General features: G+C 41.5%; 1 protein-coding gene across 8 annotated transcripts in view; it reads left to right on the forward strand.

Moving 5' to 3' along the window:
- Positions 1 to 18,509, forward strand: part of LOC118506108 (proteoglycan 4) — a 146,494-nt gene that overhangs the window by 86,368 nt on the left and 41,617 nt on the right. For all 8 annotated transcript variants that reach the window (XM_036042795.1, XM_036042794.1, XM_036042798.1 and 5 more), the window contains one exon: positions 10,972 to 11,007. The gene's annotated coding sequence lies outside the window, so the exon portion shown is untranslated. The remainder of the gene's footprint in view (positions 1 to 10,971; positions 11,008 to 18,509) is intronic.

Consider the following 18,509-nt stretch of genomic DNA (forward strand, 5'->3'; position numbering starts at 1 on the left):
GGTCACTGGACTCGTACACCGTTCGTTATCAAAGAGGATCAAACAGCTAACCGAGGAAAATTTCGCTGAACTCGCTCTAGCCTAGATTTCCAAGCGTGACTAGTGGGACAACAGACAATGATCGCATTCTCTGGGATAGGGCGAACTTAGCTGCAATACAAAGCTTTGAGACGGAGTAGATCGCGGATATCTCTAGCCATCGGATAGATCATTCCTCAAACCTTGCAGGTACGGTTGATACTGTAATGCATATGATCATTGGATGTTAACTTATCGTCGAGCAGAACTCCAAGGTCACGAATAATACTTACACGATTAACAACAATATGCTTTAAGGATTAATTTTAAAACAATGTAAAGAATGCGAAAACGATTTATAGCAACATTTTCCGATACTTAAGAGAAGGAAATTGTCCGAACATCTCCGAGGGAAGTTGGACGAGGGAGGATTCTTGAGAGCTATATGAATCAAGAGCAGATATAGGTCAGACTTTTTTAATCATCAGCAAACTTCAAATGATTCGATGGGGGAAGAGCATCATTTACTTAAAGAAGAAACAGGAGAAGACTCATCACACTTGCTAGGGCAACTTCTGACAAACAGTAAAATTTAAATGAAACACAGGAATTTATCGTCAATTGGCTAAGACAGACCCCAGACCCTTCGGTTTAGCTATATCTTTCAGATCTAGTAAGAGCGGAGCAAACAAACTCAACAAGTCTAGAGAAGGAGAACCAGGCATGCACCAATGTTGATGGGGACTAATATGGGGGACTAAGATAAACTGAAAGCAATATCTGAAAGTTGTAGTATCCGGTGACCATATGTCGTTTCATGCTTAGAAATTGAGCAAGTATCGGTTTATTGTTACTGTTTACTCTACTTAAAGAATCTCTTTAAGATAGTTATTCAATCGATACTTTGAGCTGATGAAGCGATACTTGCCATACATAAAGAATTTGAAGTATGGATCATTAATGTGTCTATTGTAGTCTTCTATCAGACTACTGCTCTTATCAATGTATTTTCAAAGTATTCATGGCAGAGTTGACTAGGCACAGGCCAATGCGTTGGAAGATACGAATAAAAACCACTCAATAGAAGTTTTTTTTTTATTCATAAAGAACGGCCTGACCGTATTGCTCAATAGAAGTTCTTACACCATCAATACTTATCGTGATATCATCTACTTCAAACAGCTCTTCTTTATAGAGCATCTTCGTATCTAGAGCATATCTACCTACTCTGTGTGTACTTGGGCCTAGTAAAGTGTTCAAAAAAGGATTATCATTACTGCCAAACAGCAAAGGGTGAGTGTGTATGATTCAATCCACTCGATGCTGCAGATAACAATAACATCCTCTACAAAATGACTTTGATCGGAACGCACAAAGAGTCTTAAAGACTCTCTACGTTTTTGGTAGTCGATGTGAGCTCCATTCAGTCGAGAAAGAATTCGAGAAGAATTTTCCAACCGAAATAACGCTCTTGCGATTGCATGAGTCATCACAGCAATTCAAACTTCAATTGCTTTGCCCTTTTTTGTGCTTCCAACAATTTGCCGACGATAGATGGACGCACTGGGTTGCACTGGCAAAAAAAGAAACAATAAGGATCGCCTACTTCTAAAACCCGCACCATCGGATCGGTGCCATGTGCATCGGTGTCTGCCACGGTGCTGTGCTGAGATTGTAATAACACACTTCCCGCGACTGGCAAGGTTACAGCCGCACGAACCAATCAAACACAGCGACCCAGTTTTCGCTCTATCCCTTGGCCCGCTGGTCGGTGCGTGGCTTTGATTGTGAATGCTGTTGCGCCCGGGTACGTTGTCTCCCACATGCCAAGTGTGCCACTCGAGACGCACGGCATAGCGCAGCACGGATGTTCCAATTATTATCGATGGCCACCGAAATCGAAATCGCGCATCGACAAACGCGGGGTGCGACACAAATGGCAACCGCACTGGGATCAATTTACTTTCGCCGCGCCCGACACACCGAGCTGGTGCGATCCGCGCGGATGCAGTGGCCCCGTGTTATTTACCTTGGCATTGCTCAGCCCGGTCTGAGCGCACTTTGCCGAGTTGGCCGCGAGGTCTTGCGGGTGCCGTTTCGTTTTCTAATGAAGTGTCGAACAGCCGGATGAGATGATGGGCTTGAAATGTGTAGTGAAGGTTTTCCGAGTAACCGAGTACCCGAGGTGCACTTGATATTTGTAATGAAAACTGAAACCCCGTCGGTAGCTGTTTTCGTGGTGAGTCTCCATATCGCTCTAAGAAAAAAAAAAACACGCGAAAGCTTGGCCAACGATGCCACTATGAAAATCGAAATTTTAATTCGACAATCGACGGTTTGCGTTGCGTTAATGGATTTCATTCAATCTCTTTTTAGTTGATTTTCAATTTTTGTGAGATAAATTCACTTTGAAAGGGTAGTCGGATTGTAACCGGTGGAAGGAAATACGAGTGAGTCTGTGCGCCGTCCAAATTTCAACTGTACATTCTAATGTCTAAGTGTTCATTAGTGAATTCATGTGTACATCTTAAGTTTTAATGAGTTCATGCATTTCAAACATCAAATTAATATATTCACTAAATTTCATTCGCAAAAATTATCTTCTATTCGGTTCTACGCGGCGTTGCGATATTGTCGATTGTCGAAAATCACATGGATGCCATAGAAATACATCCGGATGGAATGAAAACACTCAACCGAAATGGAAATACATGTAAAAACCCGATAAAACATGCCTTTTAAAATGCAAAGTGGCTAGATAAATCTTGTACTGCAATTTTATTACGAAGTGTAGTTTGTTTTCCATAATAACTTTAGAGCTGCTTTCCTATCAAAGCCTTCAATAGAGATTTGAGCAAATGTTTCAACAAATATTTTCCTCATAATGCCGGCACTCTTCTTTTCTCCGACAATGCACTTTCGAAAAGCAATTGCCTGCAATTTTTGGCTTACCTTGACTTGATTTTACATATGGCTTAATTTTCAGTCCTACGTTTGTAGAGGCGGTCTGCATGAAATTCTAATACTCTTGAAACTTTAAAAAAAGATAGCCTGTATCGTTCTTAGTAAAACTCATTTTTCATTTATTATAGATATCTAAGTGTGTACAATTTGTACGATTTTTGTACCTAAACTACTCAAATTAATAGGTGCACTCTCAGGAGAGTCTCAATGTGATAATTAATCTTTCATATCAAAATGGATCATTTGTGCTGTCAACAGATTGATGAAGAGATTGCCAGTTCTTCTTGCATTGTTGCATGCCGCTTGAAATATTTGAGATGTTTAACTTTTCTAGCTGAATTCAACACAGACTCAAGCGTTATCACACCAGTTGTCTGGTATCAGACGCATGAAAGCTTAATCGACAAATTTATTTTACCAGATAAGCATTTATTGTTTGATTTGCATATCTTGCAGCAGCGTTCCAATTTAGGCGACTCCAATCTCTTGAGCTGACGGTAAATGATTTGCGTTAGTGTACTTCATTCGACGGTGCTTCTCTTCATCCGGCGACCGTATGCAGCACTCCTCAGCATCTGTTTGCCAGTGTGCGCTCCTTCACAGCCAATACGTATGTGTACGGTTGGTTGCACATTTAACCGAGATTAGACAGCTTCACCGTCTTGTGAAGTGTCTGGCTCAAGATGCAATCATGCGACGAACGCCCTCCGATCCATCCGACGGTAAGCGCCCCAAAAAGCTCGTACCCGTGAGTGACAAACGAGATGATGATTTACGTGATTCGAATCATATCGCTCGTTTCGCGAAGTCGGGCCGAGTGTACGCAAGTGTTTGGAATAAATCCCGGAACAGCTACTGCTGCGTCCCCCTCGATCTGTTCTCGCTCGGTACTCGGTGGTCTCTGGTTGCACAGGGTTACAAACGCAAAGAGCAAACAAAACCGTTTGCGATTGCCGATTGCACGCAAACGCATCCACAGCCAAACACGCTGCCGGGTGTACATTAGCGGAAAGCGGAGATGGGCGGCCGGCTAGATGGCACAGTGCAGCCACATTCCCGCGGTTTGGTGCTGAAATTGCGCTCAACGGCGATAGCGTTTGCGCCGGATGGGCACGGTCGGTGGTGAAGACAGGCGTAGCGTGTTTGCATTCCTGGTGGCATTCGTCGCTTGGTCGTTCTTCTCCACGCTCAAGCACAACACCAATCGGGTGGGCCGGTGCTCCGTGCGCGCGGTAGTAATATCATTTGCATATTGATTGAAATCGAAATTCGAAATTCAATCAATTTCCGCATGATATGAATTTTTAGTCAATTTCATTACACATTATACAATTTGTCTCGGGGAAGAATATTTTATTGCGAGCGTAGAAAATGCACCCCCGGGAGGGATGATGAATGGGCATCGTTCTGATCGGTACCTTTTTTTTCACTGTTTGTAGCATTATGTTTTTTATGCACACCAACACATAAAAACTCATTTGTTTGGAAGGGAAAGTTTCAGGTGGGTTTTAACAGCATGGAAGGCTGCAAACTAATTTGACTGTAACTGTTTGATTTTATTTCTCGCTACTTCTTCATGTTACGATGATCCATGATAAGTATGTGTATTTGTATAATGCACAGCGTTATTGGATAAAATTGCAGTAAAACAAAAACAATTTGGTTCTTGAAAATGTGTGTTTGAATACAAATGCATTTCCACGATAGTTCCACTTGCGGATTTATATGTGGTTAGCAACACGATTGTTTTCAACCTGTTTAATTAAAAAGAATAAGCGAATCCATTAGTAGACCGGGTGTATGTTGTTTATTCAAACAAAATAAAGTTTCTCTTTATTATTACCGAAAAATTGGATAGTCAGTCCTGACGGTAGGGGAGCGGCCCAAATGAGACTTGAATCCTGGTCCTGCCGTGTGCAGATCGGCGCGTTGTCGCATCTGCCATCGGGTCGATATCGGTGGTTAAAAAACCGTAATAGGCATTTAAATTTCAATGTTCAGAAAAAATATTTTAATTTCTAACTAACTCTACTTATCTATAAGATATACAAGACATAAGATATAAGTTATAAGACATACGGTCTGGCCGTCACTAAGTGAAATAAATAAGGAAAAACTCTACTTATCTTATCATTGTATATTTTTTTTGTAAATAAACGATAAAATGTGTTTTAATAAGTGTAAGAGATTTTCGCAAATGGAACATTGATTTTTGCTGTTAAGAATCGTAAATATTTTTTCTCTATTTTCGCTAATGATCTTCACCTTGTGAAAACCACCTGGCGCCTCCATCGACATGTGACACGTGGAAGCTCTCTTTTTATTTTTTAAACTTTTTCTTCATTAAAAAAGCATCAATCCGGTAGCGATTCAATACGAAGAGCAGAAAAAAAAACATAAACTCTTTCAGCATGTGATAATTAACGAGCTGCTGAATTTTGCTATCAAAACCAAGGAAGCGCAAAAAACAATCCGTAAAAATAAACGAAAAATAAGCAACTCATTTTGCTCCCTGGAGAATGCCTTCGAGGTTTCTGTACGTGTTTGTGCTTCATGCGCTTTTCACGGGTGCTAAAGCATTGAAAGGAAAGGATGGTTCATTAAATGGTAAACAGTGGCCATATGCTGCTGCTAATTGGTGATTAATTAAAATCAAACTCCGTTCCACGAAAGAAAGATGAGCTAAGGGGGAGTACATAGGAGCGTAAGCAAAAGGAGTTTGCTTGAAAACAAAAAAAAGCAAAAACTGTGGTGGCATATTTTTGAAGATTTTCCGATCTGGCTTTTTTTTGAATTTCTACCACCGCAACACGCGTGCCTTTGGGAAGCTGGATTTGGTTGGCCTAGCCGTACCATTAACTGGTAATGTTTGTTTGCTTTACGAATGCGAGCGTGCGGGATGTTGAGCTTCATTATCATTTCTTTGCCTACTGAGAAGTGATATTAATTACAACGCACCCTTGCGAGTGGGGTTAATTAACGCTTTTCCAGTTAATTAATGGCTTCCAAAAATGGCTTACATGGTGAAACCTTTCACCTTCACCTTTCTTATTGAATTTTAATTTACAAATGTTTTTTTTTTCGGATAGATGGTTCCCGCAAAGCATGTCTTATGTTAATAATGTAAAATTTATATTCCACTCAAAACCGGGAACTCTGCCTTTGGATGGCAGCCTTGTCAAACTAAAGATTGATCGCTGGAAGGCGAAATCAATTTATTATTTATCACTGCGATGTGTTTTATGTAATTTTCTTCTCCAACCAACGAACCAAACCAGCCCAACTCAACGGAGAAGAATCGTTTGTGACAGATTTATGTATTTCCAAGTGGATGCGGAACGTATTCTCGGTTGCAAAACGCTTTTCACGGTGGTCTCGGTGGCAGTGGTTGGGCGGCAGAATGCGCGCAAAACGTTCTCATGTCGGGACAAATTACTTTACCCAAACAATGATTTCGACCGGAGCCCGCCATGTAGCAGAACCAATTGTGTGTTCACCGAGCGGGCAAAATTGCTAGCTCACAGTAACGGTGCGCCAGAACGAGCTGAAGCCATTGTGCTGACGGTGGTCGAGACTGGCAGGAAGTGTGGAGTCGTAAGGGGATAGCCGAGCTTTCTTCACGGGTTTGTTTTTTGCTCCCGCTGGAGAAAACAATTGTCCCAATGTGAGACGTTCACGGTTCCCTGCCAGACGAGAACTGTCAAGCGTTGCCGGCTCACCGGCTGACATGTTTCCGGTGCGCTTGCGAGTGTGATTTCATACGACACAGCAACAACTACTGCTGCTGCTGCTGCTACTATTACTGTTGCCATTCTTACTGTTCCGTCGCGCTATTTCGCTTTTTTTCTACTACTGCTGGTTACTCTCTAAAACACATAACGCAACTGGACGAAAGAAGCACAACAAAAAACGCCGTCCAATGCCTTTCATACTCACGACACAAGGACGGCGAGATGAGATTTTTGTGACAGAAAGAAGCTACTACTTCCCTGTGGTCTTCCCTGCTCGTATCTCATCTTCTTCAACGTACCAAACATTTTTTTGTAACTCCAGCAAAAAAAAAGAAAAAAAACAGAAACGCTGATGAGCAAGATTGAATTCCCTTTTTGCGGTGTATTTCTTGAGCACACGTGTTTAAGGCCGGTTTGGAATGATCGTAACAGGAACACACGAATGTATCGTTTAATGTATATGGGCCTACCAACAACGAAAAAGCAGGAGGAAAAGCTAGATGTCTCTCTCTCTCTCCCCCCCTTTGGCCCTCAGACACACACTCACACATACATCCTCTACGGTCGCGTTCCGAAGGCAACCGATAAGAACGCAACAATGCAGGAAAATAATGTCATTGCCAGTGGTAGGAATGTGGGCAATGTGTGGCGGTTTGCTTCCACCCGGGCCCGTACCCGGTAGACCGGAAGACATCATCATCATCATCATCATCTGGCTCGGGAAGACGGACTAGCACGGGAGGGAGTGGTGAGCAATCGGAGGGCAAAACTGCGTCGTAGACACTTGTAAAAGGAAATCGTTTCTTACCCACGTGGGCCCTTCGCAACCACGCTTGGCCACAATTGTCCGTCCGTTTTGTCGTCGGCGTCCACCAGCGCACATTTCGGATGGGGGATCCGGGGATCTTTTTATTAGCGAAATTCCAACGAACGTTAGCGGTTTTTTTGTTTTGGGGTTTTCTTTTCTTCGCTTCGCGTAAGCGTAGAAAGTACGGCTGTCGCTTCCCGGAACGTTCAATCGTGGCGTACGTAATCAGGTGAATATTTGGGGCAAAAGACGACGACATTGTTTGTCTGGCTTGCATTCTTCAGACATATGAAGAAACATAATATATTTGCAAAATAATACATCAAAATCATAAACATCAAGTAAAAACAATACTTAAAGATGAGTTAAAAGAGTAATTTAAAAGCGTAAGTGGTTCAACAAATAAACTGCAATGTTTTATTTGTAGAATAAATCGTATTTTATTTGCGTTAGTGAACCTACTCAGGTCATGCCCGCCATATTTGGCTTAATATGCTTAAAGGTTGCTCAAAGGATTGAAGATCTAGGATCGTAATAATACCACGTACTTGAATAGCCAGTCAGTCCTCATTGCGGTGGGAATTTGGTCTGGGTGGAATATGAGACCTAGTTCTACTATGTGAAGACAAGCTTCGCTGTCACTTATTTTACCACAATGCTCTGTAAGATAAAAAATATTTTAAAAATAAACAAAAGAACTTTTCAAAATAATGAACTAGGTCTGAACTAGGTCTAGGTAATGAACTAGGTGAATTTAATTGGAGAAAAATATTTGTAAAAGTCTCCAACAGATCTATGTGAATCCTATTAAAGTCTTCCAAAAAATAAAGCTTAAAATGACCGTTGATGCAAACGCCAAATAATGTTATATTTATGAATGTTATGTTATGTTATGTCGTCATGCACTACGCAAGTTCTGGCACAGCTCTTTCGATTTTACCTTACGATTTCACGCTGAATTTGATAGATGCATATAAACAACACATTTGCATCATCAGATTTGTGAGGTTATGTTTACTCACATCGGCATAAAGAAAACAAATTGATCGGCTGTAATCATTCCGTCCTGTGCTTAAAAATTGTATTACAATTTTTAATTGAACCTTTGGATTAATTGGAATTTTTTTTCTTACAAGTCAAGGTGTTGAGGTGGGTATTCATGGTTTCGAACAAAACATATTTGTATTCTACATTATTGAGACGCTGTGTTTATCTCTGGGTGCATTGATTTCGATATTACGATGCTATCTCAAACAATCAACGTGATTGTTCATCAGCAATCAATCTTCTTCGTTCAATTTCTGGATTTATATGAGCGAGTTCAATTTGACAGATAAAACCGTACGATAGAATTTTTTTTTTATTCCATCGTACGGAAATATCGTACGATAAATTCATCTGTCAAATCCCACATAAAACCTTGCGTGAAAAACCGTACGATGGAGCTGTGCCACCAGCGTAACGCAATTAAATTATAATCATTATATTTATGATGTTTGACGATACGGCATTGGACCATTATAATTAATGAATAAAAGTAAACAAAAATAATAATATTTATGAGGCTTATCTACCACGAATAATTTTTTTTATAATAAATCTTTTATAGATTTATTGGCAGCTTAAAGGCTTTTATAGAAGCCAAGATAAAAAAACATGCAACCGATTTAGCATATATATTTTATACAATTTATACACTCCCATAGCCGAACATAAATTTTAACGGTGAAAAATCGCTACTATAGCTGTACGTTTTTTCTTTATAGAAGCCTTTGTACATTAATAAAAGATTTCAACTACAAACATTCCTATAAATTACACTATTTTAGCGCCATCTTGCGTAACAGTGTTGAAGTATTAGACCTACTTGATCGCATACTATTCTTAATCTTAGTATATGATGTCAGTATAAGAACATGTACTGAATATTTGGCTAAATGGTATAAAGTGGTCCTCTTCTGGTTCTTTTGCTTTGTCTGTCATTTCTAGCTTGCTTGATGTTGTGACAAATATCTAGATACTAGATATAAATTACAAGAAAAGCTGACTGGTTGTCCATTGAAAATTTTATTTATCGCATTATCTGTTTGGTAATGGTGGGTGACACGATATTTTGATTTAAAAACTTCCTGACTGATAACTCAATTTTATTATTCATCAAGAACTGCCTGGCCATATTGCTTTGATTATTCAATATCGCATCGATTAACTATCATCAAGCAGTCTTTAAGTTATTATATTCAGAAAACAGCAACGAAAATAACAATATTCTTTGAATAATGTGGTATCGTTATCAGGCAAACATACAAATTTCTATTTTCTTACTTAATTTGTAAGAACACAATAAATTTTATTATCGTTTCGCTTTCCCAAGCGCAACAGTGTTGTTTATCAACATGTTGACAGCGATTGTCATTCTGCCTTCCACGTGACATTCATCCTACCACCCTAGTCCGTCGTGATCGCCGCTCCGGTAATGAGGGCTAATGAGCCGCATGTAGCAGTAGTAGCAGTTCGTCAGAAAACATCAGATGTGGCAAGCGACAAAACGACGCCCGGCGTCGGCCCTGGAGCAATGGTACGGCAATGGGGAAGCATAAACTTTCCAAAAATATCGCTCCCGGCCAAGGACAATAAACTGTCCGTTATCGTTTTCCGCTTCCGTCCAGGTTCGGACCGGATGCCATCTTACTGGGTTGGTGAGGGTGGTTTGTTGCGAGCAATGACGAGACGGGACGTCAAGATGTGTGCGGCACGTTTGGTTCGGTGAGGAAACATCCTTCCCGAGAAATAATCACATCACACGCTCGTGCGACCCAAAACGCTCCACCGGAAGCAGTAAACATTTTATCGAAGACGTCCTTTGCGTCTCGTGTGCTGTGGATTTTTTTTGTCTCCTTCTTTTGAACGACTGAGGGGTGTTTTGCTTGGGGGAGCCTTCTGCAAAGACACGGACCGGAAGCAGAGTCGAAGAATGCTAATTAAAGACTTGGTACACCACAGCGTAATGTCCGGTTGGACATTCGTGGGAGGGATTGTAATTCTCCCTTTGGGGGTGCGTCCTAAAGCGAGTTGGCGCTGTAGTTGATTATTAAGGGAAAACATTATTGGTGAAACGCAAAAGCAAAGCATCCCTCTTCGGAGGGGTTGGTTTTGATGCATATCAAAGCCTCAGTCGATTTGTTTGGCAAAAGGACCAGACTTGTTGGATATGTGTGTGTGTTTGCGTCATAAACATCATGAATATTCGGCTCGACCGTTCGTGTTTTCCGTGGTCCCCCAGAAGGAAACAAATTAAATAAGGAAAAGGCAACAAAAAAACTATACTTAACGTTCCATGGCTTACGTCTCCGGTACGCGTTTAATGTCGTACGGACCGCACGCCTCAGATAGGTGGCATTCGTTTTCCATGCTAATAATGTTTCCCTATCTTTACTGTTATCGTTTCAGGTTGAGCTAATCGCTGGAGAGCATACATTTTCGCGGGTAAGTACGACCGTTCCCGGGGTTGTTGTTGCGTGCCAGGTGTTGTGCGTAGACATTGGAAGTACAGCAAAAAAGACCAGTAGAACAGTATGTTAATACACACTGGATTTCGAAGAAAGATAAAGTTGACCTAATATTCCACATGTAAATACACTATGTTTAAGAGGCAAAAGTTTGTTTTATCAACTATGTTACAGATTGTCGATAGTCGGAGTTATTTAGTGTGATTGGTGTTTCTTGAAAGGTGAGAATAAAATGCTCAATTTAGTCTTTGACCATGCTTGTTGAAAAGTAGTCTTTAACAAACTAGGATTTAAAGACCCATTTTTAAGTTGTTTCCGGACCTTTTTGTCTAAACGTCATTACTGTCCTATAGTTAGTAGTTCTTGGTTGGTCCCATGAATTTTTTGGCATACCTGGAGTACCCCAAAGAAGTTTGTCCTCAGTGCCTAGAGTCCTATTAACAACTGCACTAATGTTTTACCGTGTAATGTACACCGTGTTGCTGCTGGGTTAGAGCGTAACTTCAATATGGCTAGTGTCACCGCCTTCCGAAGAGTAGTAAGTGTCGAGAGAATATTTACTCGCATTGCCATCAACACATTGCATCGACATTCTGATGCACCTAGGCCACATTATGGCAAACGCTGCCTAGGTATTGTTAGCCAAGAAGTACATTTTCTCACATACCTCCATGTCCCCAGTCGTCGCCTCAATTCCCACCGTCCTCTGCACATTTCATCTCACTTCACTACGTACGACCAAAATGATCCTTTTCTTCTTGAGATGAAATCGTTTAATAGCTTGACCGAATACTTCGACATTAATATCTCAGCAACCACTTTCCGAACCCAACTAATCAACAACGCCCAGTAAATCCTTGTGTTGGTCTTTCCAATCACATCTCTCCCCATTTCTTATTAGTATGTAAGATTAGATTAGAGATATAGCAATTTCGTGTAGCCTTAATGTCGGACATCATATGCAATTAAACTTCTTACAAGTTGATATTCAATATTTTTGTCATTGTTGAGATAGCTCCCACGAGGTCGACCACGAAATGTAAACAGAGGAGTATTACTATAAAATAGAATATTTGTTATCACGAAGAGCAAAAGGAGAAAGTCCTATTCCCTTAGAACCTCGCCCAGAAACATAAAAAACCTATAGCTCATGTGGATAACTGTAGTGAGGTTATTGAAACCTGATGTGTCTTCCGAGAAAAGCAACAGCCATTCTCATGCAGAAAACTCTGAAAGAAGCCTTGAAGGATTACATTAGGATTAAAGCGATATTTTGTCTTTGGGTTATAGTAGTTCAACTTAGTTCAATAGTAGCTCAAGCATCTTGTATTCGTATATTCGCGGTAGTCACCACTGTCCAAGTATTAATTTCCTTTCAACGCTTTTGTAATCATCTTATACACGAATTGATATTCCTGTGTAAGTAAATCGTCAGCTAATTGAGCTTCTTCTTCACGACATCTTCCTCTTTCTCAAGATGTGTAAGGGCTTAGAAAAACTCTAACCTTACTTTGCCATGATGAAAGCTCCCCGTTTGTCGTTTAAACGATTGGTACTTTCGGATATCTGTTCGCTAATATCCGAGTTTAACAATGGTTGTTTTGGTGTTGCAATGTTTGCTCAGCGTATTTGCTACTTCAGCTACAAGTCAGTCAGTCGAGTCAAACCATAATTAGAAACATTATCATTAATCAGTCCCTCCCAGACAGTTGTCACCGATGCATCTTCAATTTTCAATCACCCAACAAATCATCCCTCCAAATCACCCATTCACAATCAGCCCCGTATCGATAGGTCGAACGTTTCCTCGCTTGCCATCTTCAATAGCAGCGTCTAATAAATTCAACGCTTTACTTTGCGCCCCGAGCTGCTTCGAAAGACCGTGCAGTGGCTGTCAACAGCCTTTGCCTTGCGATTGCCTCGTCTGATGTGTCCATCGTGTGAGATGTGTACTTCGCAATGACAACCGGTACCTGCGTTCATGGAACCATCTTCAACGAGCTCAGGTTTATGTTTACGTGGTGGTGAGCCGTTGCATAAGTGACCTTAATTGCTTGGCTTAGCCGGTGCAAACGTTCAATACGGCACGTGTGTGCTTCTTTTTCTACCCTTTTTTTTTCTGGCGTAACGCATCTTTATCAAGCAATCAGTCGCGAACCGATCGAAACAAAACTCCTACATACCGGGCTTTTTCATGAATAACCGGCTTCCGTTCGGAGTAAAGCATATTCGTCGATTTTCCTCAAGGAGTAAAGATTAATGATTGCGCCGTGTGTGGGGAAGTGTGTTGGTGTGATGGGTACGTGTTTGATTGCTTGCGGTTTATTTTCGGTAAATATCTCATAAATAAAACATGCTCCCATCACACTTCACTTAGCCCCCAGGGGCGCATCCTACAGGAAAATAGTAAACGGGGAAACTGTACTCTGTAAGTGCTCGGGAGTTCCTCAATATTCCGAAGTGGTTGATTTTTCTCGACTCGGCGAAAAGCACGTCCCGCCAGGCTAGACTAGGCCGGTTTGGTGGTATACTCGCCCGGCATAGTTTGAACGACGCCACAAGTGGAATAAACATCAATCTCGAGTGCTTTAGCACATCCTTCAGCTGTCTCTTTAGCTTGCAATGAAGCTAAAAGCACTCGTGATCAAGGTTCTGAGCAACCAGCAACCAGCGTCGTTGAAATTCATTGAACTTTACCGATAAGTTCATCCACCCGATAGGAAAACTGATCGGCCTGAAGGTTCCTCCGAAGGCCGTACAATAACTCAGCCCATTTCGACTGCGACGACGGCCTGATGTCTTGAAAAAGCAAACCACCGGAGCACCACTTCTTCGGTGGGCGTTAGGCTGGAAAATGTAAAACAAACGGCCACAAACTCACCTCAAGCCCGACATGTCCTTGGGCGCGAAGGTTCCAAGAAGCTGGGCTGCTTAATTGACGCTTATTAGTGTAGCTGTCAGCTGCTTCCCGCGTGCTGGCAAATGTCAAACCGGTGTACGGTGAGGACAGAAAATTTATTAGTAATCCAATTCGACGTACATCTGCTAATTATTTCGCTCCATGTTGTGGATTGATGTATTGCTCTGTAGTCAGTGGTTGATGATAGCCGGGGATGTTTCAGGAGTTATGAGCTACATTTGATTTTGACATTAAACTCGATGAGCTTCAGGATCAAAGGTTCAGAAGTTGGAGGTCTAATTGAATTACCGGATTAATTATTGATTTGCAAAGATGTATTCAATGTATTGTATTTTTTCAATGATGTATTTTCAAACCAAATATCGCCAACACCTTGTAATGTTACTGGCTTACTGAAAACAAAAAGCTTGTTTTAGTCGTTTGAAATGTTTTCCCCAGGCGATACGTCAAAGCTGCCAGTCAAGAAGAAAACAGGGTGTTTAGCTTTAACGCCGAAAAGCAACAAAAGCTGACACGCAAACATCTCCAGGTTAATGCTCGAAAAAAAAAGATTCATTTTATTCCCCGGAGTTCGGGGATAATCTGTGGGTCTTAAAGTTTGCGCGCTAAACACAAACAAACACAAATGGCTTTCCCGTCGATTGCGCCATCCGCCGGGTGTACATGGTTGTTGGCAAATGAAATGGGACACCATGGCGACCATGGGAGATGGGCGAGTCCGGCAACGGTATCACTCTCCCCCGAGAAGCACAGAGACAGCGCGAACGATGAACTTCACCACCGGCATCGTAACAGCTGGTGTAAAATCTGGCCAAATTTGCCACAGAAACATGAGTGGGATGTAATGTTTTCCTTTATGCTTTCACCCTCTATTTTTACTTCAAAAACAAGTGAAGCAGCTTACCATTTGTTGTTGCTCGGAGTATTCAGGTTCTATGGTTTGCTATTCAACTATTCGAACCATTTTTGGCATTAAACTCCTAATCAGATAATTGACCGTTGTTTACGATTTTGGTGGAAGCTATTTCGCTTAAAATGAGCTCGAGCAAGCTTTTTGTAGCTGTCATCGGTTTCCGTTGGTGTGTAGGAAATTTATCGAACTCGACACATCGCCCGGACTTTGTTCCGCGCCAGTACAGAGGCTCGGGCAAAAGGATTTCTCGAACTCATGCATCGGTCAATAAATTACAGATTAGCGCCTCGTGTTAATGTGATTACGACGTGGTTTTGGCGCTAGTGTGTGGGGTTCGGACGGTAGGGAAAAAGGGTTGGCCGAAGTGTGGCCGATATTGATGATGGTGTAAATTTTCACATTTAGTACGATTGGGATGTTTGCGAAGGATTATTTTCGATCCATTAGTGTTGACTGGGCAGTGGTGCCGATCAGAATGGATGGTTATTTTTCTGGTGCATTGGCAATAATTGGCTATTGCTCAAAATTGAAGTCAATAGTTGGTGTACAGTTGGTGATTCGAAAACTATATTAGCTGCTTTATGAATAGTTAAAAAGTTTTAAGAGATGACATTGCCAATTACGTTATTGAAATAAAGTTTCCATCAGAGCCTGAAGATAGAATTACAGGGTATCCCGATGATTTTCTAAGCATTTCCATTGCTTCTTTTAAGCATGTGCAGTCATTTTTGTTTTTGTGCCAAGATATTTCAATACATTCCCATATATTGCTGATTTTGTCCCGCATTTTTTAACGCGATAGGCCAAACCCAGCCAATAAAGATTCCTTGTATGATTTTTAACATGTTTAAAATTGTAAACCTTCTTGAAATATATTTATTGGCTTCTCTCGACTTAAATTTATTCTTAGAAGGGTATTGAGTCCTTTGTACAGGGAAACGGTCCAAACAGGATTCTATACTCGTTCTTGTCTTGTGAAGACTAGCGATGTCACCTTTTGGGTGCCGTTAAAGCATGTGTTCTGCAGCAAAACTGAATAATAAATAATAAAAAACAATAACATATTATCTTTAAATTTTAGCAAGTAGTCCCTGATAATGCCTCAAATTGCCCCTGATTGCCCCTGATAATGCCCCAAATGCCTGATAATTGAGAGAAATTTGCCTAAAACTGCAGCGTACCAAAGTGAGATTGAAGACAATAAACGAAACCTAACAATATCGGAAAGGGAACAAAAATATCTAGAAAAACGTCAAAAAATTGTGGAACGAAAACAAAAATATTTAAAAACGCGTCAAGAAACTTCGGAATACTCTGTAAAACTAAAGCGTTCACCAATTGCATACTTTCAGGCGAACTGAATATTTTGATCGAACATAAATCAAATTTAGATGCTTGTACCCTTAAAAAATAATTCATTTACCGGCCACTAACTGCAAAACCGTGAATATTGAAGTAAATTTCCTTATTTTTGACCCAAATAGTTAAACTCTCCCCCCCAAACTGCTAGTTTCCTCCGTTTAATAACTCTAAAATTCATAGCCTTCCCGCAAGTGGTTATTAACGGCATGCCGCATGCATTTTACTGTAAACAATTTTCAATTTTAAACTTTACTCATAACAAATGGCTCCGGAGCATCATGGAGAGCTGCTCGCACCAACTGAAAAAAAAACCCCTCTAGGAACAGCATCAAAAGCACAAAACCACTCGTTCATACATCGTGCTGGAAAGTAATCACAATTTAGCTGCTGTTGCAGGACCGTTTGGCGGCCCACTGCCAGGAAACGCGTCGAGTTTGAGCGTGGAAAAACGGGCGCACTTGTTCTCTCACCCAGCGCGACGCAAACGCGACGCCATCATGACGCGCGACCGTTTGCTACTGACGTGCGTTTTTCACCCGAGCGGTTTTGCTCGAGTGGATGACAAAGTTGTCACGGAGAATTAGGCGCGCTCGTATACAGTTTACAAAACAACAGTTTGGTGGTTTCTCGGTTGTGTGTTTTTTTTTGTTCCTTGGCTCCTATACACTATTATCTAGCTCCCTCCCTCTCTCTCAGTCGCTCCTTTTGGGGGTTGATGGGACTGCATGCGAAGGAGCCAACCATCCTTTACGATCTAACGAAGCATCCAAAATACCAAACCGGGAACATAGGATGCACTGTTTGTGATAAGTTATCTCAACAGCAGCAACGACGGGCTGCCTGCCCGACTCAACACAACTCGACGCAAATGCAATCAGTGACTCTTTCTCCTCGAAAGCAGTACAGATCTCTCTGCCCGATGATGATGATGCACTTGGCGGCGTACTTTGCCGATGATGCCTTGCAAACCATCGTTTTGCAGCGGGATCGTAGGGCGCATTTTCTGTGGCCGGTCGGTGCTTTCCCTCCCAACACATGGTGATGCATTTTTCTGCATACATATTTAAGCTTCTTCATCTCCTTTCGCAGCCATCAGCTCACGGCATCATTTCGCTAAACGGTGGACAAAACGAAGACGGTGTGCGTAACATTTGTCTTATGTCTGCACCGGCTGGCTGGCTGGCTGGCTGGCTCTTGCTGGCTGTGGCTTTTGACGCACGGTCGACCACCACCGTCGTCTAATATTCTGTAGTGATTTTTAACCACCACGATTCGCTCTCTCTCTCTCTCCTTCACACCATCGAATCGCGGGAACCATCCCGATAAAACTCTCGCGATGATTTACGATGACATAATGTCCACTTATTGCAACAAAACTGCAGATGAGCCAATGGACCGGACCGGCGGAATGGATGTGTATGCATTTCTGTGCCACTGATGGACATCCTCAGCGCGCATCGTCTGGTTCTTCGCCTTTCTAAACGACTTTGCATCGTGCGGCAGCTGGATCCCTGCCCGGGGAAAAAAACATGATCGAGGCAAGCGATTAGGTTGATGGACTTTCAACAGAGCCAGCTACTTTGGTGATTTGGCTGGTGGTTAAAGCACGAGGCAAGAGTTTTTAACACCAGGAAATGGAAATGCGTTTTGCATACAATGGATGATGTTTTATCGCATTACTTGCAGCTGAGGCGTGATGTGAAGGAACAGTGCTTTCGAACGTCTCAGAATGTATGGTCTGGTTGGATTATGCTGTCAGAAGGTTGCATTTATTTCACAGAAGATTTTGATCTGGTTTTTGATGTGATATGAATAAGGCCCAAGGATAAAGTTTGATCTTTATCCTGTTGCTTGAATTTCGTTTTGTTTTCGTTTCATAATTTTTGGTAAAAGTTGCCTTTTCTTGTTGATAATAAGTCAATACGCAATGCAAGAAATACGGCCAGGCCCTTCTTTATGAATAAAAAAAGTCAAAACTTTGTAGAAATACTTGATTAATTTTCTCTCCATTCTTTGTGGAAGGCCTCATATACTGCAAGAAGTGAGTTATCTGGTGTCATTTTCTTGACATGACGAGCCTATCCGAATCTAGCAAGTCTAGTTTGCTGCACTGTAATGAGACCAGTGTGCAGCTCGGAAAGCTAGTCATCGCTTACCTTTTAAGTTTCAATAGCTAACTTTTCAAGCATTACGACGACTTTGAGGACTTAGGTTGTTCAAATAGAATTATCTGAGCATTATGCATCTAATCTTCGGTCATTCAAACCTCCTTTGTCCAATTGGA

This window comes from Anopheles stephensi, chromosome 2, assembly GCF_013141755.1.
Source record: "Anopheles stephensi strain Indian chromosome 2, UCI_ANSTEP_V1.0, whole genome shotgun sequence".
Lineage (NCBI taxonomy): Eukaryota > Metazoa > Arthropoda > Insecta > Diptera > Culicidae > Anopheles > Anopheles stephensi.